The sequence below is a fragment of the Gallus gallus genome, chromosome 6, assembly GCF_016699485.2.
Source record: "Gallus gallus isolate bGalGal1 chromosome 6, bGalGal1.mat.broiler.GRCg7b, whole genome shotgun sequence".
In the NCBI taxonomy this organism is placed as follows: domain Eukaryota; kingdom Metazoa; phylum Chordata; class Aves; order Galliformes; family Phasianidae; genus Gallus; species Gallus gallus.
In genome coordinates, this window is record NC_052537.1 from 20,240,753 (window position 1) to 20,261,326 (window position 20,574).

The window sequence follows — 20,574 nt, forward strand, 5'->3', positions numbered from 1 at the left end:
ATTTTTGCAGAAAATGACTTGTGATCATGGCAATCGTGTGGTTTTATAGTGAGTGATCTCACTAAAAACTTCAACTGACCTTTAGAAGCTTTTCTCCACGGCGCTAGCTGGACAGATCTGCATGTGGATGTCCACATGGAGCTTTGCATTGATCTTGAATAGAAAAGAGCATTCATGCTTACCAGGTGAGCCAGGCAGCTACTGCACAGGTACACAGAAGAAACTGATAGAAGCATGAGTACATGAAACCACCCTTCCTCCCTTTTATTAACCTGTGTATGTGAATGCCTCATGCTCAGATAGCAAAATGGAACACTGTTGCCTGGAGTGATTGGTGACACCATGGAAGATGGTTCTGATTAGCTGCAATTTGCAAATTACTTGCAAATATTTAATTTTCAGAAGACTGGAAATTATTCACCATGCAACATTGGAGGCGAAGTCATTGTAGGGGGTGAGAATGAACTACTTGTTTCCAAAGCTCTTAGCAGAGCTCTTGTCGGTACTGGGCACTTCATGGTATGCACTTAATTACTCCACGGAAGTGCTGCTTTTAAAATGGTATTTTTATTATGAGAACTGCCTCACTGCTGCCTTCTGCTGCATGGGAAAAGTAGTTGCACACTTGGTGTAATCTTACGTGGTTCCCTGCTGCAAAACTGACCTTTTACAAAATGTCACATGTGGTGTTTGGTGAGTCTCAGACTTGACTTTTTTTCTCTGTGTTTTCATAAAGCACAGCAAGTGCAGAAAACAAGCTGCTTTGTTTAGGGGAAAAAAAGCCAACCACAAACGTTTAACAGCAGTTCCATCAGTTTCACAACCCCTGGTGCTTAACCACTGTGTCTTAAAGTATCTCAAAAAGCTGTTGACTTTTGAAGGCTTTGTTATCACCAGGCTCCATCTGAGCTTAGGCTTTGCTGGGTGGCAAGGACAAGAGGCACCGTTACTGCATCACTTTCCAGTACAACTCTTTTGCTGCTCAGTATTCCTCTGAGCCCTTTGCAGCTGCTGAGAAGCTAGAAGTCTTGGTTTGCTTTCAGCAGTTCAATGAATAATTCTGAAGCAGGGGAAATGATTGCTTTGTGGGCGGTCTGTGTGCAGGGCTCTCTGGATGTCAGATTTTCCAAGTAGTTTAGCCAGCAGAGGCATGTTATCCAAATGATATATTTGAGTAATCTTTGTTTTTTTTTCAAGTTATTTTCAAACAAATTCTGGAGGAAAGGCATTGAGCTCAATTCATGTCATCTTCTTAAGCACATGATAAACATGCAGAATGATGATGAAAGAGGAAAATTCTCTTATATACAGAGTGCTAGAAGACCAAGTACTTTATAAGTCAAACCCTTTGATGCTGTGGGAGGTACACATCTATTTTTCAGTATGAGGTATATATCTTTCATGCAAGCTGTGTTTCCTAAACTTCTCTGATTTATGTAAAACGAAGCATTCTGCTTGATTCGAGCATGTGAAAGTGCATAAGTCCCAAATAATTTTGAAATTTCCAGTTTCCTTCAGGAAGAAGGTTTGACAACCTGTGCAGAACAAACTTTCTCATCTCTGCTGTTGTACTGTTACAACTATTAGGGGAAATATTTTGTTTAGAAGTTAATATTCCACTGATAAAAATGGAGATGGGCCCTAACTGCTGTGGTTATGCGCTCCCTGACTGACAAACAAGATGAAGTTATAGCAAAAAGATATCTCTATGATTAGGGAGTCTTCCAACACTGTGTAAAGCTTAGATGTTGCATCAAATTATACCTGTGACTTTGAGTGCATTTAAGTATTGCTGTTGCCCTGCTGCCTTTCCTTATTTTGAATTTTTTTCTTCCTGTTGTACATGCTTTTTCTGTTCCATAAAATATTGGGGCTTAAAAGATATTTTTAATGCCTTAATGTCTATCATTCCATATGTTCTCCCTTTCATAGAGTTTAATGCTGTACTTTGTGATGGCTTCATGCAATTTTACTCTCTCTTTCTCATAACCCTTACATCTGAGCAACAACTATGCACAATTCCAAGGGTATGTTACCTGATTCAGTCTGCACATTTCAAAAGTTGTTATCAGCACTATAAGGTAAGATAAAATTGCTTGGAATGAGTAGATGGTAGAGAGAGGATGTGATATTTGACAGAACATTGAAACACATGCAGTCAGGGCAATTATGTCTTAGCACTGCCAGTAAGGGCTTGTTGCTTGCATTAAGACATGAAAGAAGTGGTCTGCAGTGGCATTACTGCCACATGAAGGAAGGGCTGTCCCTCCATGTTGCAGCCTTCAGGACAGCAGTCAGCACTGTGACATGGTGCCCAGGACACCGCTGTCACCAAGTGTAGACGGAGGGGAAAGATGGAGCTCTGCAGGTGCTCTGTCAGTACCCTGACACTTCTCAGCCTTTCTGGGGAACTGCTGTAGCAGTGGGATCAAGAGGAACCCCCCTCCATACCCTGATTACACATCATGGTCAGCAGGATGTACAGCATCGGTTGGATTGTCCATTAATATCCTGCTGTTTTCTTATGTACCACAACTTCCAGAAAACAAACAAACAAAAGGTAATCATATTCTATACTCCTTCTGTTCTCTTGTAGAGATTTATGCTCTTTGTGAGTATTTTGTAGCTCAAAAGTAGAACCTCATCTGAGTGTCCCATTTGCTACATTGGGAATGGGCTGATGACCCTTAGTTCCCTCTGTAATCAGTGTTAATTCATCTCTCTTCTTCCAAAATATCAATATCAACTTTGATTTTATTTTTACCTTTACTGACAGATCTTATTGCTAGAGAAAACACAGTGACACTTTGCACTTTTTGGTAACAAACTGTTTTTTCAGTTTTTGTAAACATTTAGTTAAAAAAAAAAATCTAATCATTTAAATCAAAATCAGAAAATCAGATACAATGAGTCACTAAATAAAGTGAGTTTTTTTGCTTGTTAGTGTCAGATGGTTGACATTGAATTAACTTATTACCACCTGGAAAAGAGTGAATTAGATTTAAACTATGGGTGGAGAAATTCAAAATTACTTTTTGTTACTTCCTTTTGACGTGTTTTTCTCTCATTTACTGACATTTTTGCCTTTCATTAACTCAAAACATGAGTCTGTAAGTGGGACTCGGTGGTGGGGTTCTGGAACAGTTATCATAGAAGAAGTGATGGCTACAAAAACAGAAGTATGTACAGAACTATGGCACTGTAGGACATGGTGTACTTGGCTTTTGGACTAGCACAGCAGTGCTGTAGAGCATACTGATATGAGATGTACCAATTTTTAGATTTTAGGTAATGGAATTTTTCCTTCACAGCTTTACTTTTCAAGACTGATTCAAAGACATGCACGCTAAGGGCTGAAACAGCAAGTGGAGACTTGTCACTGTTGCGAGCTCACGTACCATTTTGATAGAGTATCCTACCCTGGCTTGAAAGGTAATCTAATTTGTAAATTGAATTGGAATGAATTGCCCATGTGATAAATCAAATCTCTGTATTAGCTGCCCTATTGTTCGAGCTGCCCTGACTGACTGTTAACTGGAACGTGCCAAAATCCGTTCTTAAAGTCGTTCCTATCTGATTGTGTTGGCTTCCATGGAAATTTGCCTGCTAGCAGCACTTAACTCTGTGGCTTCCTGAGAGCCTGTATTCTGAAACAAATGCCTCAGGAGATAATGATCTGTGAGTTCTGAATGAAAAGTGAGAAGTCTGCGGCTCTGAGTCCACCAAAGCAACAAAAAAATTGCTGTTCCATGGGCACTGATTAAACAAAGCACTGAATTAATGGCTGCTCATATCAGAGACTGATTTTATTGAGAGAAGGACCTGGAGAAGCTCTCAGTAGCTACTATTGAGAGTGAGGCCTCTTAGCAGAAGTGTAAGATCGAACTACCTCGGGTGTTTTGGCTACTTTTTATCAAGGGCTGCTGTCTCTGCAGTGCTTCCCCCAGGCACTTCAAACAGCCAAGGGCTTAAAAACACATGGATAAAACTGTGATGCTTCTAACCTGCTGCCTTTAGAGAACAATGCTGTTTTCTGGACAAATGCGCCTCTACAAGTCTGCCTGCACGTGTTCACATCAACTTCCTCTTGTTCTCAACTTCCTCCTGTTCTCAGTAACGGCGTCAGCACTTTCAGCATCAGAGAAACCTCCTGGAGCTCCCTCAGTGCCCAGCAAGAGCAAACCAGCCTGGCAGAATCTGTGCTCATCTTCCTCCCAGCTCTCATCTGTGTTCTGTCAAAGCTGCTATCTGAAAGCTGCAAGCTTGCCCACAGAACTGAATGAAGGAAACTAGGAAAGGGATGAATTTGAGGGTGGTTAAAGTCCAAGGTGGTATTATCTAGATTGCTCATCAGCAAGAAGATTTTCTAACATTAGTGTTACCCGCTTCCTGAAATAAGCTGCTTTTTCAGTCTATTCGGCTGCGATGCCTGTCAGAGTGGTTACAACATAAGCATAGAAAAGTAACAAACACACCTCCAGGAAGGATGAAGCTAATTTTTAACTTCAACAGTAGCTGCAGTCAACCTTTGCAGCAACTAGCCTTCCAAAAATGCCCAGTGTTATCTGTCTCTCTGAAAGTTTTTTTTCTCTCAGACAACACAAACTACAGCAAATTAGGTGGAATATTTCCACCTAAGTTAAGGAAAAGATTGCAATGCGGAGTCAAAATGGCCTGAAGTGCAGCAGCATGCAGAGTTAAGAATAAGAGGGAATTGTAAAGCTATAGGAATAAACTACTGGAGGGAGGGCTATGTGGGACATCCCTGGCAGATGGTAATCCAGTGCAGTATCAAAGCTGTCCAGACCTTTCTGAACATCTAAAGCTCCCCCAATTTACCCTTAGTTTTCCCTGCTTTCTACATCTCCTTGCTGCAAGCTCCTTATTCCTTGTTTTGTCCTAACAGGATATAACATCTTTGTAACTACTTTTGCACATTTGAAGACAGCCTTTTACATCCTCTGATTTTCAGCCTTTCTTGTTGTGTTCTCTCCCTGTGCCCTCACTTGGTGAGCGTTGTTTGGGAAAAGGAGCCTTTCTCCCTCCCAGTCACCATTTTGCCCCAGCCTCACCTGCTTTGGGTTTTGACAGAATGTTATCTTCTTGTGGATCTACAGCTTGTGCTAAAACTTGTGTGATATGTTGATGGACCGAAGACAGAATAACATCTGCAAATGCAGATAATGCCTTTTAGATGTTTTAGGCTGATGGATATTTCTGAAAGGGTCAGATGAGTTTGTGCCCACATGGACTCTTCAGGCTCAGTTACTGTTTCATACAGCAAAATTTGATATCTTCTGTGCTCTGGTGAATTTGCAGTTGTCTGGTGATCTAAGGATGTGACTGTGCTTACGAGACTAAGGAAGGATTATGTTTGGAGGTTTGTCTACTTCTTCCCTCCATTACTCAGTCTAATAAATGGCATTATAAATAAATGTTCTTGTAAAGAAAACCTAAGAAATTAGTTTTCATTTATTTTTAACTTAGAGATTCCAACCTTTCTCGGAATCTATATGAATAAATACAACCATATATGAACATAAAAATTCTCTTGATCAAGAGGTGTAAATCTGAGCATAATTTTAGTCTCTTCAGAGAAAAAAACTGAAGAATTGTTGCAAGCTGTTCTTCAGCCATAACCTTCCAAAACTAGGAGATAAAATTTAAGGAAAACCTTAAGGGGGGGGGGGGGGTACTATGCAGCAGTTCCATCACGCTCTGCTCAGGGTGCAGGTGCAGAACTCTGCTACTTCCCAGCTCAGTTTTGAGCATTGAAGGATGTTCCAGTATTTTGGAGGAGTAGCTATTCTGTAAACCAGATAGCATTATGCTTATTAACACTGTAATCAATCAAACACGGGGTAATTTACAGAAGTGTTCCACACCTTTGTTCTGATGTCATCTGCTACAGGATTGCCAGGCAAGCTCTCCTAGTAGAGGAAAAATGGCATTTGAATTCACTCCCTGAACCACTTAGCAGTTTCTCTTTGCAATTGAAAGTCTCATGAAACCTAAATTGTCATCAGGTGAAGAGTCCTCTGTCAAAGTGCCTGTAGGATTCCCAGAACAACTGCTGTTCTAAGCCATTTGTGTGGCAGCAGCACACAGCAGCGGGACATTGCTGCATGTTTTAAGGAGGGAGTTTATAGGTGTTTGACTACATGATACACTCCTACAGAAGAGAACGCCCTGAGGAGGCTTTCTCCTGTAGACTGTAAATAGAGCTAGAGGTGTTATTCAGTAATGTGTCTCAAAGGCATCCCAACAACTGCCTTGTAAAGGGTGGAAGAGGATATTTAGCCACAAAAAATGCCTTGGAGAAATGGCATGAGGACTGGCAAATCCCCCAAAGTGGCTGATAGTGGAAGATCACCGAACAGCAGTTCCCATGGAATGACAGTGAGTATCTCTAGGTCTGGTACAAGTCAGGGCTTTTTATGAATGTCAAAGAAAGGAAGTGAGAAACGAGCCACCACGTTTTTCCCTTAAAAGGATTAAGTTTTTCTAAATTATCATTCAGGAAATGGGAAAACTCCTCGTTGCATGACATCCTCAGGCCTTTCTGGAAAAGAAGTGTTAGCCAAACACAAGTGGTTTCAGTTAAGAGATGCTACTATGGCTTATTTTAAACCTTTTCAGAGACATCTGAGACTGAGGAAGGGCTGACCAGTCAGATCCCCACAGGGATCCTTTGGCATCCGTTCGCTTTAACCCAATGCATAAATGAGTGAATACATCACGCTGCATAGAACAAAACATTTTGCCAGATGCAAAGCAGAAGATTTTGACTTGGGATCATTTGCCAATGAAACAGAAGGCTGGAATTGTAGAACGGGGCACCAGTGGTGCTTCCCTGCCTTGGAGCACCTTGGTTAACATTATACCAGCGGGCGTGCGTTCACTTCTTTTCCCCATTTCAAAACCCAGACCTAATCACCTTCTCAGTTTGTCCCAATTGCTTTCCCCCCCAGTTCTGCCAGGATACCTCAAGTGCTCACTGTGAGGGGTGGAGGTGAGAAGGATCAGACAGATGGACAGACAGCCACAGGTGGTCGCTAAGATAGTCTGCAGATCACATAAGTCATCTCCAGATCATACATGTCCAACTCACTAGTTTTGTTATAATTGTCCTCTTTTTAATGTTTTAATTACATATTAACATAAATAGTAACAGAAAGCTTTGTTACTCGTATACATTAACTGTATTATATATTTTAGCTATAGCCCAAGACAATTCCTCTTCACTCAGCATGGCCCAGGCAGGCCTGAAGGTCAGACACCCATGATGTAGATCACTGCTGTGAATCACAATAAGAACGTATTTTAGCCACCCTCTCTTGTCCCTTGGGCTTGTGGGTGAAATTGCCATTAGTGGTTTCTCCCTCTGCTTCTCTTCTCCTTTCAAAGTCAGGATATTAGAAATGAGCAGTCAGGATGTGCTTAAACCACGGTGGGGCTTCCCCATCAGAGAATGCAATTTTAAGGGAATTAGAGTGTTGACAAACAGCACATTTGTAACTGGGATTTTGTTACATTCCAAGCATAATAAGCACAATGGTTGCAAATGAGTGTTAAGAAGTATCCAAGACGGAGGGCAACATGCAATTACCTAGTAACTGTTTTCTGTAAATTTGTGTCTTTTCCCACTGAAATCTTCATCCTTACTCAGCTGGTAAGTATGAGCCTGCAGGCAAATGTTCTAACATTTCAAGGTGCTGTTACAGTGGGACCTTTCATGTCATGAAATGTATTTCAAAGTCAGTGGGAAAGGTTGTATAAAGAAGGACCCGGTATAGGAATGTTAGAGTTAGAAAAACAAAGCTAGCTGTCCTTATGGCTTTGCTGCTCTCTGGGGTCAGGGTAGGCGCGTTCTTTGGGGAGATGCCTATAGAAGGTAGCTGTCACCTGATGTGAACTAAACTAAAAGTATGGTTGTGTTTCTGCAAACTAACTGAAAGCCCTCTGACTTATATTGTGTCCTGGTGCGAGGTGATAATAAACTTATATGTCCTTCCCTTCAGTTAACATCTTTTTGAGCAGAGCAGAGCAGAGCATGGTGGCTATGTCCCCTCTGCCTCTATTGGGTGTGGTGAGGGCTGGGGAGCACAGCCCATCCCACTGCAAGGTGTGAGAGGAGATTGGGAGGGGGTGGCCAAGGCAGTGCCAGAGAGCTCATTTAAGCAAAGGCAAATAAGAAGACCCAGATAAACAAAAAGAGAGCTAGGCTTCAGCACTCCAGGAAATGGTGAAGTGCATGGGTGGAAAAGTACACGTTTCCTTACGTCATCTGATCCTGGTTTCTTTTGAGAAGTTTTTGTGCAGTTGGGAAGCTGAGCTTTTGCTCTGGCTGATAACAGCTTAACTGAGCACAATGTATCTCTGTGTATCTCTTCCTGAAACAGAGCTGAGTTTTTTAATAGGGTTCTAGGAGTTATCTGACTGTAAACGTTTAGTGCTTCTTTCTTTGGCTTTAGATGCCTCTTTGTGATTTTGGCATTCGGATTGCCTACCTTCGGTATCTGTTTATCTGAAAGATATGCAATGGATTGTAAGGCTTCACAACAAACTATCTGCTCTGGAAAGGGCCAGCTGAGTCAGTGATGCCTGCAGAGATTGCCAAATCACTGAAACATCCCATGTTTCTCTGCTTCTCCCTAAAGAAACTGCAACAGAAAAAAAAAAAGTGTGTTTTTTTTTTAATTGTTTTTATTTTGCTTGTTTTACATGAAGGCACAGAGAAGAAGGAAAAAGAAGTCATAAGGGAAATTTCATTTGAAGAGTTCCAATCAGAATGGGACAAAAAGTCTTTTTCTGGGTGATGAGATGGTTAGTCTACTTTGTATTTGCTACAAGTGTACATCAGTACTACTGATTATCTTTGACAGATAGCTTTCACTGGTGAAATAAATTAGAGAAATAAATAAATGCAGGTTTGTAGTTGTTGTGAGCTGTTTCAAGAGCCTCTCAATTCTGAGGCCCTGCCTTCAGATTTTGATTGAATCGTGTTAAAAGAGAACGCCTCCATTTCTATTCTGCTACTCCTCACAACATGAGCCACGATGGAATATCTGCTTCCAGAGATAGTAGGGTTGTGAGTGGGGATTTAAGACAACATCTGGATGCACTGAAGGAGAGGAAGGCAGAGCTTCTGGCAAGCCGGCCCAGACAGCTCCACTAATGCCTCAAACTGCTGGAATTTCCTGAATGTGAATATTAATCACAAGATACATGTTTTCATGACAAGTTCTTTCTCTCTGCCTTTGTCTGAAAACCTGGTTTGCCTTTTGCTTCATAAATGTTTTTTAAATATTTTTTTTTCAGAAGGAATAACTGTGTAAGAAGATTAGACATCAACACTTCATACGCTGTGTGAAGAAAACCTAATTGTTTTCTCCAGTGGTCAAAGTAGGCTGTAGTAAAAACACTGAGTATTTGCAAGGTAATATAAATAGATCTGTGTAATCTTGTGTTGTCTAACAAATTGTTGTATCTTGGCAGTACAGCTAGAGCACTGAGACAGGGACTACTTGTGATCTTTCTTCTCTTTAGGCCTCTCAAAAGACACAGCTTATACCATCATAGCATCTAAGTGTGTCCACATCCTAACTGTTGAATCCATTGGCCAGCTTCAGCCAGATTTAGAGATAGGCAGCCAAATCATTGTCACTTTATCTCTACAGATTTCTTGATAACAGGCAGCTGGATAGGGGAGAGGAGAAGGCCACAGAATGATCTCATTCCTGATGAGATAGTCAAAATTGGTGAAGTCACTGTACAGGAAATCAAGTGAATCTTAACACTGCAATTAATAAAACTTGAATAAACAGTATCTTGGTAACAAGATAACTATAGGAGAGTTTGTGGTGGTGGTGGTGATGTTCTTGTATTTTTTTTTTTTTAATGCACTACAAGAATTTCATACCCATCAGACTCAATATTAGCTCATATTGCATTAGAAATCAAGACATGAAATGTAACTGCAAAATCTCACTATACATATCCACGCAATAATCTTGTTATCTTGAATTAAGAGCTTCAGCAAGTATGTGAGAACATTTAAGGTAGATTTAATTCAGGAAAGCACAGTGTGGTTTATACCACAGTTGAAGGTAAGAGGTTCACTGCTAGATAAAGATGGAGCATTGCATGTCAGAATTCAGACTGTTTTTGCATCCCAGCAGCTGTCTGCTCTCCTCTGTGCAGCACTAACTTGTCTGTACTGTACTAGATAAGGACTGGCAATGGAAACTTGCACTACCTTTAATCATTGTACATGTCACGTGGGCCGGTGCTTTACAGTCTCCATCTTCCCATTGCTAAAGGAAGGAACTTGCTGGATGCTGTAGCTATCTAACCTGTGGAAGAAGTTGCACAGCTTAAAGGCACATTGCTCTAGTTTCAACACTTGAAGCATTTTTGGTGTGTGTCAGGTATTTGGACTATCAAAACTGTTTCTGTGACTTTGCTGAAGATAATTCCATTAGCGATTGTTTTGAGCTCTGTCACATACCCTTCCCCAGGGGTGTGAGAAAAGTGGGAAAAGGATTTTTGATCTGTTGGCTTAGAAGCAGCAGCAGGAGGTGATGTGGAGGCTGCCGGGGTACCCTCAATGTTCTAGAGGAGGCATCGGATGGTTTCTGAACAGTTAACTGTGGAGTAGTGCAACTCAATGGCAAATATACAGAAATGAACTGTTCTTTAATTTTTAATACCAATCTTTTGCTGAAGACTGAGAATGCAATCCCTTCAAATCAAAATGATGACTTGCTATTTATGCAGGTTTGTTTGTTTTTAACTGAAATGTAAGAAAGAAAAACAAACAAGCTTTTGCAATAAGAATTAAATAACAAGTGGCACACCACCATTTAAAGTGTCTTGCATGTATTAGAACTAGAAAAAATTGGCAAATTCAGTGGATAAATTTCTTCAGGACTAAGTGCTGAACCTCCAGCATACATGAATTGCAGCTGGCTGGAAGCTTGTGTTTGGAACTCCAGACACTGAAAGTAAACACAGTGTTTGTGGAAGAACTCCATTTGTTGCAATGCCTATTTCCCAATTAGGTCTTTAGTTTTCTATAAAGTAGAAATTGAAATTCTTCTGAGCGATGGCTGGGGAAATCCTTCACAGAGAACCGATGGCATTTCCAGAGGGATAACTCTTTTGGAAGTTCTTTTCAAATCAGTCTCACTGATAATCAGGTTCATTGCTATTGTAGTTCTGTAAGAAAGGATAAACCCAATGAGGGTGTTAGGGCATTTCACTGGTTTGGAAATTGGTTGTGATTGAAAAAAAAAAAGTGCAGACAGAAGCAGAAAAATAACATAATTTTATTCTAAGTTTGTGTTTCTATGGAGTATACAAATGAGTGAGCACATGTTGTTCCATACAAGATGGCGTCACAGGATATGCCAGGACCGAAAACCCACAAGGTCAAACACACTACATTCCTGCCTCTTAAGCCCTACTGTAATATTGTCAATAAATGTCAAGAGAAGTTTCCTGCTTGAAGTCAGTAACTTGTTATAAAGTAAGTATGTAACACAAATATGTCACTGAAGATTTATTTAACAAATAAAAAATGAGACATGTATCGGTAGATACAATTTGCTCAATTTGACCCTGTGGGGAATGACTGCCTTCCTTCTTCTTTTTCCAGTTTGCAAAATTCGGCATCAAGAAAGGGAAAGATAAATATTCATTTCCAAACAGTATAATTTCCTTAAAATAGAGGCTATTTAGGGAGTAAGATGGGGCTCTTGGAGTCTTGTTTTTGTATACTTTAAAATGCAAAAACTTATATAAGTTGAAAACATCTTCTTTCACTCTTAAAAACTCCTTGATTTTCTCCTCAGTTTTCTAGAGATTACCCACATCTTCTGGAGGCCTTCCAGAACTCAGCAAAGGAGCCAAGCTCTGCTAATCCTTATGTACTGCCTGCAGAATTATGTGCTGAGGTAAATTGATTAAAGGTATTAGTGTTGTTGCAGGTGTAATCTGAGGCAGTGAGGTTGTACAGGTGTTAGTGATGATGACTGAGCTGATGGAGATTGGTGGCAGCTGAAGCCAAAAGCTAACTAGGTCTTCTGTTGATAAAGAGAAGAGGCATACAGTGTGGAGGTGTGTTGTTGTGGCTGCTTTGTGTGGTCAGAGGTGATGAGGGAAGATTTGGGGACTAGCTGCTGGTGAGTCTTCACTGCTGAAGGTAAATTTGGGGCTCTGATTGCTGAAGGTATTGCTGGAACAAGTGCAGATCCAATCCTCTGTAAGGTAAGTGCTTGGTCAGTGTTTAAGTTATCCTTACTATGCTGATTTTCTTCTTTATTTCTAATTAAATCTTTCTTTTTCTCAAGAGGTTATTATTTTGCCTTATGCTCAGGATCATCATTTGTGAAATGTTTTGCTGCTTGTCTGGGAGGTTGCTGAAGTGACTTGTACTGTAGGCTTTATCTTCTGTACTGCAGAGGGAGATAAAAATACCGAAGGTTTTTCAGGTTCTCTGATCTTTCTTTAGCCTGCGTTTTGTAAAACTTTTTTCTTATTTCAAAGAGTGCTCTGCTTCCATAAGAACTGAAATAAGCACTTCCAAAGTACAGATATTTTTGCAACAGATGAGAGGGCTGAATGCTTTTCCTATTCTGTTGGGCTGCGTGTTTGGTGCTGTGTGCGGATTTCTTGACCAAGAATTCCCTGTAGTTTGTATTGATCTTTAGGCTTTTATGAGAGCAATGTATTTCATGTCAATGCTTCAGGAAGCAGATTTTTAAATGTGCTTGCAGGTAAATGTTGTAACACTTCACGTGTAAAAGGATATGAGTTTAGCTGAATGTTAAACAATATTCTCCATTTTTTTTCTTCCTTAATTGTAAGTAAAAAATCTTCTACGTAGTCATTCAAAAAATGTTGAAGCACCTCTGTAGTATACTGTGGGAAACATAATGTTTTTGCCACCTTGCTCTCAAGCTGTACAGTTGTTTTGTCCTCTCATTAGGTTTAGCATGGGTATCTCTGCGATGTTTCTCTCCAGAACACTAGAGATCTTGGAGGATGGATTCTACATTATTCAAAACTTTCTAAATCTTGTCTGTGAAGGTGAAAATCAAGTTATTTTGGTTAAGTGAGTACCAAACCCTGTTTCAGGTTTGTTTAGTTTTCTTCTCAGATGTGGTGGTGAAGATAAGATAGTTATGAAAACTTAAACACAAATTTAACTCCAATGACCAAAGCTTTGAGACAATAGGCTTTATGTTATGGAGTTTCTTACTTTCAATAACTCATATAAGTACAATTGGATGGTATTCCGTCCTTTTTTTTAAATATGCCACCTCTTAGTTCTTCAACTTCAACAGCTAATTCTATATATGGGTCTCTTCTGTTTATTGTTAACCATATATAACTGATTCAGTGCTTCACTTTTTGTTTGTTTGTTTACTACATAGATTTCTGTTCTCACCTGTAGTACTGCTAGTAAAGGGAAAGCATCAGGAAATAATGGAGAGCCTTTTCTATAGCTTGTCATGCTTATGATCCTGAGGGCTCAAATAGAGGAGCTGGATTCTTCCTTTACTCTGTGATTTAATACTTGGGGAGTCATGGAATACAAATGTATTTGTGATACATGTGAGAAAAAATTGGGTAGTTGCTGACGTGCAGGGGAGGAATTTGGATCAGTTTGTCTATGTTGCTGCTCTCTGTGGATGTGCTGCAATAATCTAACCCTGATTTTTCAAAATAATTTTTTAAAAAAATTAGTAAATGGAAGAGAAGCCTTTTCTTAAGTGTTGCGAGCATTGTTAATAACACTCTATTTCTTAGGTAGTATGTGGTTGTTTTTTTTTTTTGGAAGAAGTGCTGTTTCCTTTGCTGGTTGAATGATGTGCGAGTAGGCAGTGTCAAAAAGGGCACAAATCTGACGCACTTATGTAGGAAGTGAGCTGTCACTGTTTCAGCATTGCAACAGTTTCTTCTGATTAGGTGCCCTGGGTTTCAGTCTCATGCAGGTAAACGCTGCTACGGGTGTGTGCTAGTGGGTCAGTGTATAAACTGCTTTATAGATGTACTGAAACTTGGTGCAGAGTATACTGAACCTGCCCAAGGTCACAGTGTATTACTGCTAACCGTGAGTTGTAGAGTGGCTGCTGGATGCAGACAGGAGCTGTGGGACAGCCTGACTACAAACAAGGTTTCCTGAAGTTCTTTCCAGTCAGCACAGAAGGCAGTGCTGGACAAGCCATGCTTTGCACAGATAGATACCTGTATTTCAGATTAAAGTGATTCTGGCACAAAATCTGCTGGCTGCCTCTGTCATCTAGTGTGCCCTAAAGTAGGGGAATGCCTGTTTGCTTATGAGTGTTAATGCAATGGAGCTGCTGCTTTAAAGCTTAGGCCATCTGAAGAAGAAATTTGTTGTCTGGTTAATTTAAAGATGGTGAACACCACTGGGCTGGGTAAAGCAGCTGTGTGCTGAAGCTGAAGAGACCTTTCCTGTTCCATGTCTCCTGACACCTGAGTCTCAATCACAGAACGTGGTGTTAGGGCCTGTGAGGGGAGGGCAGTCCTGCCAGGTCATGTCACATAGGTGACAGACAAGGCTGCATGCTGGGTCTGAGTGCGTACAAGTGACCTTGAGGTTGAGTGAAGATAGCCGCAGGAAGTCTGAGCAGATGAATGACTTAATGTAGTTACTGGTTAAGAACAAGAAAATGCAGGAATGGACTTGAAACAAATGCTTTGCTCTGGGGGAACTGTTTGAACAACAATTCTGAAGTGTAAATGAGTTGGGGGAATTGGAGAATCCATAGGTGACATGGGGTGTGGCTTTCTGTTGGGATCTTTGTCTAACTTGTTAATTTTGTAATTCCTTTGCAAGCAGCCTGTGAGGGAAATAATAATTTTCCATCCAATGTGACATCCTGAAATCCCAAGTTGTTAGTTGAAACACATGATTTGCATGAAGGGTATAATTCCTCTGCCACTTCTCTTGCAAAAGTGTTACAGGAATTTAATTGCTGAATAGCAGCTATGAGCTAGAAATAATAAAAAGTGCAGGGGTGGGGGAAGGATGGTTCTGTCTATGGGTTATTTATACTCAATAAATAGCAATTTCTATCAGTAAATCTGTTTTCTAGCAGAGCTCATTGTGATAGAACGAAGACAGGTGTTTCTGTTTGATCTCTAAACTTAATTAACTGTTGCCACTGTGATGACTCTGGATGGTACTTCTAGCAGCATAGAGGTCTTCTTGGGTGCCACTTAAGGAGACCAGCATTAGAAGAGGGAAATATTTCTTCTTAAGTACTACTGAACTCAAGATCATGGTACAGTACTAAATATCACCTGGCAGCCTTAATTTGCAGTTAATAAAGCTGTTTAGATAAACTTTTCAGGGGATGGGGTGGAGAGCACTTTTAAGTGAAAGTTCTTATACATGGATTAGAAAACATATCCTGTAAATCATGGCTGTGTATGAGATTAAGTGCAGCTGTGTGGGTGCTGTAACCTTGTTCCAGCACAGTCTTGTTGGAGTAGGTGTGAAGCCGCCTCCGAGGCCCATGCATTTAAAAGAAGCTGCTAACAGCACTCCTCTTCTGTGTTCTGGCAAATACAGAACATCAGTGTTACACCAAACTGTAACTGAAGCTGTATTGGTTATGCCTTGGCAACAGGTCTCAGTACTGCCTGCTCATTCTCAAGGGTAGGAGAATTTTATATGCAAGCACCAGGTGTTTTAGGAGCAGCTGTGATTCAGGGGCTGAGTGCCTGGTCTGTGTAGTTACAGCTCACATCACTGGAACATTAATGGGTGGTTTGAGTTGCAGTGTTGAATTTTCTTTAGAACCTGCTGGTTTGATGGAACTCTTCAAGGCAGCAGTGGTTTAGCTTTAGCACAGGGAATGAAGCTGAGAAAATAAAGATGAGGAGGTCACTGTTCCAGTTGTTTGACTTCAGATCTCACTGTGCTTGCAGTTGTCAGGTGAACAGGTACACCTGCTGTTGGAGTGCAGAGGGGTACCTTCACAACCTGGCTCATCGTTACGTGTGTGTGTTTCTGGTCATAGAACTAGGAAAGTTGCTCCTCCTTACTTCAATTCCCCAGCTGTTCTCCCCAGGACTCTCCCCTTCCCTCTGATACACCATAAAACACATGCTGAAACCACATTTTTCTCAAACAACTGTTTCTGCTCTGGCTAGCTGTATTTTAAGCATTTGATAGTGGCATGGCAAATAATACTTTAAGATCTCTCAAGGAAAATGAACTAAATCAGGTAAGGAAAGACTTCTTAAATGCTTATTCAAAACAAGCAGTAACAAAAAAAAAATCTGGAGAAGTCATTGGTCAGTGAATAGCAAACCATGGAATGGCACTACTGGAAAATGGTTACTACTCAGTTTGCATTTGGATAACAGCAATGATATTACTTTTTCTAAGAGATATGAAGTGATTATGCACCTGTCCTTTCTTAATAGAAAAATGAAACAAGTTCATAATGATTGGGTGGAGAATTTAATAGTCTCTAATTTGAATGTTTTGGATAATTAAGGTATAAGAGTACATCCAAACAATGAAATAGATTGTTAAGTATCTAGGAAATGTACAGCACATGCCAAGTTTTTAATACGTTTTTAGCAGAAATAGAACTAGATGCTTCTATTTTCTTCATAATGAGGGAGGTTGTTTTTCTGTGAACTTCTGCAATCAAATCCTTTCTCTTGCCTTGCTCCAAAAGTACATGTGATGTCCTGTACTTATGCCCTTCAGGTTCCCATTGTATTGCTCAAGACCAGCTTGGACAGAGATAAAAATTAACGAGTGACTGATTTGCCTTCCATGATAAGGCAGATGTGTTCGCTGGCTCTTACTGGCAAATTCACCTCACTTCCTGGAGAACCATGCCCTCATGGTGTATTCTGTCATCCAATTAGCTCAGTCGCTCATATTTCTTGAGAAAATTAGTTGAACTTATTTTTTTTCTGGAGGTTTTATTGTAATTTAACATCTCGTAGAGATTAATGCCTCAGAAATGTCATTTTGTTCTTTGCTTTAATCTGATAATTGTTCTTTTCATTTTGCAGCAGGAATGTATTAGTGAATCTTAATACAATAATCTCTCTTCCTAGGTACAAATTTGCTTTTTGACTGATATATGCCAAAAGATTTTAATAATGGTAAACATTACCATTGAAGGAAAACCAATTCAATCATAATTTCTTCAGCTACGGTACTATATTAAACAATTCACCAGAGGTAGTTTATTGAGCTGTCCCATTAACTCCAAAATATCTCAGTGTGGGACCCAATTAACTTTAAAAATTAATTGATCTTGCCAATCTGGTGCTCTCAGATGTACTTAAACTTTCATGATACAATAATAGTATTCCTTGGTTTGGGTTTTCTTTGTTTTCTGAGATGAAGTTATACATGAACTGGTTTCATTATTGCAGGCACAATTCATTTGAATGTTAATTATGGAATTAAAAGAATTTTGGCAGCTACTTTGGCCTAGGCATTTAACTTCAGTGTTTTGAAGTATTTTGGCATTCATTCATGAAATGTAATTATTGAAAATGCACACTTTTAATGGATAGAGTGACATTTGTCCACTAAGACAATACTTTCAAAATGTTTCATTGCTCCAGTTAGAGACCCAAAACATTTATGAAAGCCTTCAGTTGAGTTTTCTGTCACTTCATGTAGATTAAAACCTACACAGAGAGAGTAGATGCTGCCAAGGTAACTGTAGCATTCACAACTCTCAGTCTAAGTAATATTTGGCCCTACTATTGCTACTTAGTTACACTTCTAAATTACTTTTAAGATTAGCTTTTTCTAAAAACAGAACAAAAAGCAATTAAGGTTAGGTTAGCATGATCTCTCTGATTATGTCCTCTTCTGTTCTCCTCACTTGGATACCTGTATGTATATGTGAGAAACTTCATATGATGCGGGTGCTGATATGACTGACAGGATTAAAAGATTGAGTGTACTGGTGATGTATAAGTAGAGATCTTCCCTTACCTTTCTGGTTTTCACATACTAGTGTATGCATTTATTAATGAACCTGAGTAAAACTGTACATGTAATAAGGGTTTTAAGTAGGTGCTCTTCTAGATATGTTTATTAAACAGAATGAATCTAAACACATCTTGGAAACGGGCATCATATCATTTCCATTTTCTTTTGGGATGAGATTAATGAGGTTCACATGAGAAACCCCTTCGTGACTTTCCTTCTACAAATGGTTATTGCATAAGAGCAAACACTGCATCTCAAGCAGTAGAGCTGTTGGCAATATGACTGGAGAACGAGCTCTGAAACTTCAGCTGTGTTGTGTACAGGCAGCTAGAGGATGTGTGAGCAACAGCCAGGCAGTAAAAACCTGAAGTGACAGAGTCTGAAATTCCATAATTGAGACAAAATTCTTAATATGCAGTCATGGGGGACTTAGAAGGCTTCCTTGTTTCTAATTCTGGTGTCTTCTGGTCTGGCATACCAGCGAAGGTGGTATGTGTGGATTAGCCTATTGAAGCTGTTGAAGGATTTTGAGGCAAGGGAAGCTAGCTTTCTACAGAGGGCTGGAAGTTCTGCACTAATACCTGTGTGTAGGCAGGATCGGTGCTGGGTCTGGGAGAGGAAGAGCTCTGCCTAAGCTACTGCTGAGTTTGTGGTTACTTTGACTGTTCCAGCAGAACTCCTATGTCATCAGCAGAAGACTTGTATGGAGCAAGCAAGAAAATGCATTCTGGAGAATTTCACTGGAGGTGAAAATACAAAGTAAGAGCCTCCCATAGAGGGTGTATATATATTGGTAGTCAAGTTTTAGAACTCCAATATATAACTCAGCAGAAGCTGTATCATTTGTGCTTGAAATGTGTATTTTTATAATGCATGATCTCAGAATACTGCTGATACAAATGCACTGATTGTGTGCGATTCCTTTAATTATATCCTGTAAATTGCTTATTTAGAACCATTCAGCTCTGCTTTGTCACTAAAGAGCTTCCATCACCTGTATTATGTCTGTGTATGTCATAACTAATAGTGAGGAAAATATAATCTATCATTTGCACAAATGATGCATCTTCATTGACCATGAGATTTCAATGGCTACAGAACAGTGGAGGATCCACAAATGTGTTTCTCTGCCTGCAGCACTGTTGTGCCTTTCTACTGATGGATTAGAGCTGCTATCCTTTCAGGTGCTATAGCTCCATAATATCGTGTGAAAATGTTCTGTTACACACTTGTCTTTTAAAATATCTACCATTTTTGAAAGTGTTGAGTGTTTTTATTAGTTATGTGTTCCTGGTCTGCAGGTCGGGCATCAACTCAAGCTTTCCCTTGTGCTATTTTCATCCTAAGTAGTGTTGTGCTGCCTGGTGAATTCTGTGTAAGCAATTCTGCTGAACCATGCTTCATTTAATCTAATGTAATAATATAAATACTGTAATATGAAACTCAATCCATATGTTGTCTCAACTTAATAATGAGAAACAATAACTTGGAGTCCTTCATTAATAACTTGTGAGGTTAAAAAAATAATCAGGAGCATGACTATATAGTTACCAGCTTTGCACAGGAGTAGCTTATAAAATGGTTTCTCTAATGTTAGTCATCTCTGATCTTTAATGGGATCTTACTTGGAAAGGCTTTTCTTTTGGTGAAATAAATGCAATTTTGGTCTTATTGTAGTAAGTGAGGAAACAAGAGCTTTCCTTTGTCCTTCATGACATTAATAGGTCCATGCCTCTATCCTCAGTGACTTCTGCTTAAGATTTCCTATGTAAGGACTGCTCCAATAATAATGCCTCCTATTTTATTATGTTGAACCACCACATCAGAGGCAGATGTTGGTGGTATGGCAGTAGAGGCTGAATCTTCCTGCCAATATTCTGTCACATTTCGATGCTGTGTGACAGATGGCAGCAGAGGGGCAGTCTGACAAAATGGTGTCTGACATGAAAGTGCATCTGAAGCAAAGGTGTCACTGAATTTCTCCATGCAGGAAAAAATGTCACTATTGACATTCCTTGATGCTTACTGGATGTCTGTGGAGCACAAACAGTGGATGTGAGCACAGTGAGGCAGTGGGTGGTGTGTTTCAGCAGTGGTGATAGTGATGTAAAAGACAAACATTCTGGATGACTATATACAGCTGTCACACCACAGAATGAAGAGTCTTGACCAGCTCATCTATGTGAATTGGTTAATGGTGGTGACTGTTTGAAAAAGTGTTTTTTTTTAGCTGAGAATTTTCTCCATCAACTAGTGCTACTGTGCTCTGTATCTGTTATACTTTCCATGGAATTAATAGGAGGCATTACTTCTGGAGCGAATTGTCTGTCCAGAGAAAGTAATGCGAATTGAAGGTTTTGAATTGTATAGCTTGATAAAATGATGACCTCATGGCTCATATGAGTCCAGAGCTTTTTTCCTTAGCTGTCCCCTGTATCATGCCCTGACATCTTCAGGCACTCTTAAACTTGGGTCCTTGACACGTATGACAAAATGTTCCTTTTTCTGCCAGTTGCATGTATGAGCTGTAGCCTTAAACGCCTTTGGGTGCTGGAGATCTC

The 20,574-nt window shown here is 39.9% G+C and overlaps 1 long non-coding RNA gene across 2 annotated transcripts in view; it reads left to right on the plus strand.

Annotated features, from left to right (window-relative positions):
- Window positions 1-12,116: 12,116 nt before the first annotated feature.
- The window catches only part of LOC112532657, a 124,307-nt gene continuing 115,849 nt past the window's right edge, over window positions 12,117-20,574 (plus strand). For both annotated transcript variants that reach the window (XR_003075791.3, XR_006939617.1), the window contains exon 1: window positions 12,117-12,270. This is a non-coding gene — a long non-coding RNA (uncharacterized LOC112532657). The remainder of the gene's footprint in view (window positions 12,271-20,574) is intronic.